Source organism: Phoenix dactylifera, chromosome 1 (assembly GCF_051530095.1).
Source record: "Phoenix dactylifera cultivar Ajwa chromosome 1, Ajwa_hap1_PhDact_Kaust_v1.1, whole genome shotgun sequence".
Taxonomy (NCBI): Eukaryota; Viridiplantae; Streptophyta; class Magnoliopsida; order Arecales; family Arecaceae; genus Phoenix; species Phoenix dactylifera.
The window spans coordinates 38,729,328-38,736,919 of NC_143190.1; positions in this window are offsets into that span (position 1 = coordinate 38,729,328).

Below are 7,592 nucleotides of genomic sequence, written 5' to 3' on the forward strand. Positions count from 1 at the left end.
GAGTCGGACTGTCGGAGGAGCCGACTGCCGAGGAGAGCCGGGAGGCCTCGATCGCCGCGGAACCCGGAGGACGGAGGTCGGAGGTCAGAAGTCGGGAGTCGGGAGCCGGGAGGCCTCGGTCGCTGCGGAGCCCGGAGGCCGGAGGTCGGAGGAGCCGAGGACGGCGACTCGGCAAGGAGAGCTAGAGAGGAGAGGACGGGAGGCCGGAGGCCGGAGCTCGGACCTCAGAGCCGAGGAGGAGGCAAGCAGGCAGCACGGACAAAAGCGGAGGAGGAGGTCCGGAGGAGGACCAGGAGGTAGACCGTGGACTTTAGAGCGGACCGTCCGAGCGGTCGAGCAGAGCCGAGGCCCGAGGAGGCCGGAGGATGGGAGGAGGTCGAGGAGCCGAGGATGGCGACGTCGGCGAGCCGGCGAGGAGAGCTGGAGAGGTCTGAGAGCGGAGCTTAAAATCGTTTCTTTTGCGGTCTGCAAGCCGAGCTGCCGAATGCCGATTCTGCCGAGTGCCGAGAACCGGAGAAGGTTCAGGCATTAAAAAGGCAGGCCGCAGCCGCAGGCGGCAGAGAAGGGGGGAGAGAAGGGGGGAGCCGGGGAGGAAATGCCCGTTGGCTCGTTGCCCGTTGCTTGTCGACGTTGTCGTAGCCGGTAGCCGTTGCCCAGGGCCTACCGTAGCTACGTTCCTAGCTTGTGACACCGGGGAGACGCCGAAGGGACGCACTGTAGCGGCGTACGGGTGGAGCTCGTAGCTGTCGCCCAGTCCCCTTCCCGTCTCAGCCGTCTGCCAGACGCCACCGCCACTGCCCAGCCCCAGCCCCCAGTGCCTTTCACATCCGTCGTCACCCACTCTCTAATTAAACAATAATAAAAAAAAAACGTGGCTGCCGTGCCTTGGTGGGGGCCTTCCCTGGGCCGGGGGCCTTAGGCGACCGCCTCGGTCGCCTAAGGCTCGAGCCGGCAGTGTGCTGAGGTAATCTGCGCCCTAAATAATGCCGATACGCCTTTTGTTTAGCTTATTTACCTTAATGGAGTGCTGTCCATCAGCTACTATGTGCTCATGGGCCATTTGGTTCAGGTGTGCTCATGACATAATTTTGTTACTGTGTAATGCCCCCATATCTTTCCTTGTTGATAATGTTGTGCTTTTGCTGCCGGTGTTAAGCATATAAAAGCTTATAAAACAGAAATGCAAAGTCATCTCCAAAGATCACATAATGTGATATCTTTTGCTATTTCTACATTGGTTTGCTTATCTGCCTTTGTCATAACCTTCTTTTCATTTTTACAATTGTTTCTGTTCAGTTGGCGACATCATTAGTTGGTTAATTGAAAATTTCAAGAATGATAAAGCTACTGAGTCATCAACAAAAAGTAATAAAACCAATGAGAGAAAAAAAAGCTTTAGAAAAAGAGTCTGCAGAGAAGGAAGCAGAATGCAGCATTACTATTCTTAATATACATGTCGGTGTTATTTGCAAGGCATGGAAGCATCCATCTGCTGACAGGTAGTTCTGTTTCTTTCAAGGCATCTACCTTAAATTTTTAGAAGAACTTCATAGCTTTTAGTCCATTCTATAGTTTATTGGTTGAGGAGATAGACCTGGGAGAAGGCAACTTGCGCCAGGTAGTTGGTTGTCTTGCAAAGTTTTATAGCCCAGAAGTTCGCAACCCATATTTTTGATGTTTAACGACGCTTTATTGCGTCGCTCAAGTAGCCTAAACCGACGCTTTTAAGCGTCGGCATAGTCCAATTCATGTAATACGGTGGGAAGCGGTCGTTGGTCTATGCCGACGCTTTTAAGCGTCGGGTTTGTATAAAATGAACGACGCTTAAAAGCGTCGGCATAGTCCAACACAAATACAGTGGGAAGCGTCGGTTGAAAGCGTCGGGTTTGTATAAAATGAACGACGCTTAAAAGCGTCGGCATAGACCAACGACGCTTTTTTGACGCGTCGGGTTAAACCCGACCCACGCCCACCTGCCCGACGTCTGACCCACGCTTTGCGAAGCGTGGGCTGGGAATTCGCCGACGCTTATAAGCGTCGGTAGAGACAAAAAAAAGCGCCGGGTTATGTCTCTGCACACACTTATCTGTGATCCACAGAGATATTAACTGTGTACAGAGACTAATTATGTGCCTAGAGATCTTAGTTGAGTGTAGAGAGACCTTAACTGTATGCAACAGGATATTAATTACATGCAGAGAGGTGCTAACTATATGCATAAAGATCTTATATGTGTGTGGGGATACCTTAATTGTGTATTGTGTTATATTAACTGTGTACACGTATCTAGTATATGCAGATTGGGATATATTATCTATGTATCGTATGATATTAACTGTATACCGTGGTATATTATTTGTGTACTGTGTTATATTAACTGTGTATTGCAGTATATTAACTGTGTATCGTGGTAAATTAAGTGTGTATGGTGGTATATTAAATATGTGTTGTGGTATATTAAGTATGTTTTATTATAGATTAAATATGCACTATAGTATATTAAGTTTGTGCTATGGTATATTAAGTTTATACAGGTATCTAGTAACTATGTACTAGGGTACATTCTCTATGTATTGTGGTATATTAACTGTGTACTATGATATATTTACTATGTACTGTATCATATTAACTGTGTACTGTGTTATATTAACTATGTACTCTATTATATTAACTACATATTATAGTATATTAACTATGTATCGTAGTATGTTAATTATGTATTGTGGTATATTAATTACGTACTATATAAATATGTACTATGATATAATAAGATTATATTGTGTCATATTAAGTATGTACCGGGGTACATTAAGTTTGTACACATATTTAGTAACTGTATATGAGAGTTATATAAGGTGTGTGATATTTACTTCAATGTCTGATACATGCACATGGCACTGAAATTATGTAGTATGAACATGAGTACTCCCAATCAGAACATGAATACTTGTGTATATAATAATCTGGGTCGCTTAGAGTTTGTAGTGTTCGTGCATGTGGATTCTCTAATTCAAGCTAAGCTTGTTCTAAATAATAGCCAAGGAAAAATACCCATTGAGATCCACTTCGCGTGAAAGGTTACCAAACGTTCATTGTGTTATACTTTCTTGTCATTTAAAATTGAATATTATTTGATGGAGAATGTTCAAGGTTGTGTTCGGATTTCTTTTTTTTGCCTTTAATTAATCCAAAAACTTTCAATTTGATTTGATTCGTAGTTTGGATTACCTTATTTTGTTTATATAAGTTGTGGTCATTTTGTTGTCCCATCTATCTACTGCTAACATGGAGTAACAAGCAATCATCACCCCTACTGACCCTCAAGTAGAAGTTAATGACTTCATTTAAATTAAATTACAACACTATTGTTATCAAATGTCAATAGCAGGAACTCTGTCCATCCGGGAAGACTTTGGTGATAACGCCGGGAGATATCGGAAGCGAGGATGCTGATGCGAGTAACGATTAATCTTATAAAAAACATGACTGGCCACCAGTGGAAGGCCGTGCGTTGAGTCAGTCCACGCAAAGTGAATTGGTCCATAAGGAACTCGCAAAAGGGCTGCGGTCGCCACCAAGGTAGTAGCCTGGTGGTAAGGGGGCGATAATTTCGCCCAAGTTGCCCGGGTTCGAAACGCGCGGGCGTCGATTAAATTAGGGGACCGGATGCCCCACGCCCGGCTGGCTTGTTGGCGGTTATGCTTTCCTTCCACTTGTACCAAGGTGGCGCTGGGGTGACGTACCCACACGTGAGGCGGTGAACCCAGTGGGGTGAGCCCACGGGTCGGGGAAGGCACGCGAAACCTGCGACCTGTATCGAACATTTCCTGGTAGAAGGAGGGCCCAGTAATGGGGCTGCTACGCGGGTGGGCTGGTCCCTCCCCCTCCCCTCCTATATTTTTTTACCAAAAAAAGGGCTGCGGTCCGTTGGGTTCACGGAGTTGACAAAAGTTCTACAAACCCTAGTTATTTCTTGATAGTTCAGAAGGACCCGAGGAGTGAGATGGGGACTCGATGTTCAAGCAACGGCAACCAGCTGGACCGGCAATTAAAGGGCTTCCTGTGACAGCTGGGTACATGGGGGAACCGGTAGTTATTCCCTCGGTCATCGCAGACAGATTGGTCTCCTGGTGGGACACGCCAACCGTCGTGATGGAGCCTGTGCGGTGACTATGGACGCTGACTATTCTACTGCATACTTTTTCCGAATATGGACGCTGACTATTCTACTGCATACTTCTTGCGAGGAAATTTATTGCCTGTCCCACCATCCACCCTTTTTTTTTTTTTTGAAGGGAATTTAACTACCGGTCCCACCATCGACCCACCATCGGCAAATGTCCAAAAGTCACCCGGGGGGGGGGGGGGGGGGGGGGGCGGCGGCGATCATGCACTCCGGCCACGTCCCGAATCAGAGAGTTTGCAAATGGCGTCTCCATTCTCACTGTATCTATTACAGCGATACAAATATTATAGTTCAACAAATTATTATTTTTTTTCTAATTTTTTCTATATATAAATTTACTATTACTATATATTTCATATCTCAACCATCATTCAAGAGATATATTACCGCTATATAAATATTACAGCTCAGCAAATCGTTGACATCTTCTAATTTTCTCCATGTATAAATCCACCATTAGTGTATATCCCATATCTCAGCGCTATTCAAAGGATCCTTATTCTCTAGAGTTGTATATATATGTTGTATGCTTTTGTTTATGAAATATCTAGAGAAAACATTTCTCCTCAATTTTTTCTCTGTCATAACTTTTCTAACATGAAATCGAGCTTTAAATGATCCATTTTTTGCTCTTCATCTCTTCATGTCGACATCCAACCATCAAACCTCCTTCCAATCATATGAAACTGGTCTTTCCAATTCTTCTGGTGATATTGCTTCACCTTTTTTCTTGCACTCATTTGACCATCCAGGCACAAACCTTGTTTCCATGTCGTTCACAGGTGACAATTATTCGACATGGAAGCACGCCATGCAAATGGCCCTCAATGTCAAGAATAAACTTGGTTTTATCGATGGATCTCTTCTCAGACCAACTTCTAATACTGTAGAAATTCAAGTCTGGGAGCGCTGCAAGGATATGGTACTTTCATGGTTGATAAACTTGATTGATAAATCTCTCATCAACATCATCATCTACTGCAACAATCCAAGAGAAGTCTGGCTTGATTTGGAAGAACGATTCTGTCACTGCAATAATCTACAGATTTTCAAGCTTAAACGCGACATCTGCACGCTATCAAGGTTGCCAGAATTCCACATCACGCCAATCTGATTCTAAAGGTAGAGGAAGAGGACGATCACAATGTCACCATTGTGGAAAAGCTGATCATTGGAAGGATTCATGTTACAAAATAATAGGGTATCCTACAAATTGGGACTAATCAAGAGAGAATTCACGCTCTAATGGTAGCAAACAGAATGCACACCATGCTACTATCATACAACTAGCGAATAAAATCCACCCACAATAATTGAAAGTGCAATACTAGGTCTCACGGGAGAGCAATATAGGCAATTGATGGACCTTGTCTCACCTATTTGTAATCCAACAGGAAATTTTTTTGGACCTGTGTATGAGGAAGCTGATCGGAATGGGTGAAGTTCGTGATGGCATCTATTATATAAAATCATCTGGAAATCTTTTTTTGCACTCAGCATCTACCATTTTCTACACCATTGCTCCATCCTTATGTCACCAGTGTCTTGGACATCCTACTTCTAGTTTAAGTAAAAATCTTTCTTTTGCTAATATATCTGCACATTGTGATGTTTGTATTCGGGCGAAACATACTCGAATACTCTTTTCTTTGAATCATTTTTCATGCCATACATGGGTCTACCATAGGCGTTTCAAATCTAAAGCATTCACCTGTCTCAAACATTTTTTTTTCTCTCATAAAAAATCAAATTCAGTCCACCATTCACCATACCCGCACTGATAATGGTCAAGAGCTTTTATCTCATTCTATGCAAAGTTTATTCCATGACTATGGCCTTCTTCATGAACGCACTTGTGTCGAGACCCCGCAATAGAATGGCATTGCAGAACGTAAACAATGATACCTTCTTAATTAATGTTGCCCGAGCTTTATGTTTTCAAACCAACCTCCCTCTCATTTTCTAGGATGAATGCATTTTAACTACCACCCATCACATAAATCGCATTCCATCTCCCAATATTAAGAACAAATCCCCTCCAACCTCTTCCTCCTGGAAAGAAACCTATTGGATGCAAATGGATCTTCAAAACCAAACTTAAAGCAGACAGTAACATTGAATGCCATAAAGCTCGCCTTTTTGCCAAGGGTTACACTCAAGTTGAAGGGTTGGACTATCACGACACTTTTGCTCCCATTGCTAAGTTGGTTACTGTTCGTTGTTTCCTTATTGTTGTTGCTGCCAAAAATTAGTTTTATATCAACTTGATGTTCATAATGCATTCCTCCATGGTGATCTTGATAAGGAAATTTATATGACTCCTCCACAGCATTATTGTCGTAAGGGGGAGACTCGAGTCTGTTGATTCCATAAATCACTATATAGTCTCAAGTAAACCTCCCGCAATTAGTTCTCCAAGCTTTCTTCTGCCCTTCATACTATTGGTTTCCACCAGTCGCAGGCTGATTACTCTCTTTTTACTCTTTCTAATCATCATTCTATTACTGTAATTCTTGTCTATGTGGATGATATACTTGTAGTAGGTAATGACCTTCAGGCTATCACCAAGACCAAGGCCTTTCTTACTACATAATTCAAAATCAAAGATCTTGGCACTCTCAAATATTTCTTGGCCTCGAAATTGCTCGCTCCCTCACTCGCATTTTTCTCAACTAGTGGAAATATGCCTTGGAAATTCTCGCTGACAGTGGCCATCTTGGTGCTCAATCACCTTCTCCATGGAGCAAAATCTGAAGCTTACCGATTATGATGGTGACCCTCTTGCAGATCCAAGCTCTTACCATCGTCTCATCGGCCGTCTTATCTACCTCACTATCACCAGACCAGATATCGTATTCTCTGTCAACCTTTTGAGTCAGTTTATGCATCAACCTTGCCAACCTCATTATGAAGCCACTCTTCGCATTCTTAGATGCATCGAGTCTTCCCCAGGCAAAGGCTTATTTTTTTCTTCACGATCCGATCTTCAGATCTGATTAAACCAGTTGCCCTATTACTTGCCGCTCCACTACTGGCTATTTTATTCTACTCGATTTTAGTTCCATTGCATGGCGCACGAAGAAACAAGTTACTGTCTATTGCTCCTCTGCTCAAGCTGAATATCGTGCCATGGCCACCACAACTTGTGAACTTGTTTGGTTAAAGCAGTTGTTCTACGATTTTGTCATTCCTCATCTGCAACCCATGTGGCTTTACTGTGACAACCAAGCTGCCCTCCATATTGCTGTCAATCCTGCTTTTCCCAATCGAATGAAATATTGAAATTAATTGCCACCTTGTCCGTGAAAAACTTCGTGCCAAGTTGATCTGCACTGCCCAAGTGTTTGTTGATTTACAGCTCGCAGATATCTTTACAAAGGCTTTGGGTCATGACTTTTTCCACTAT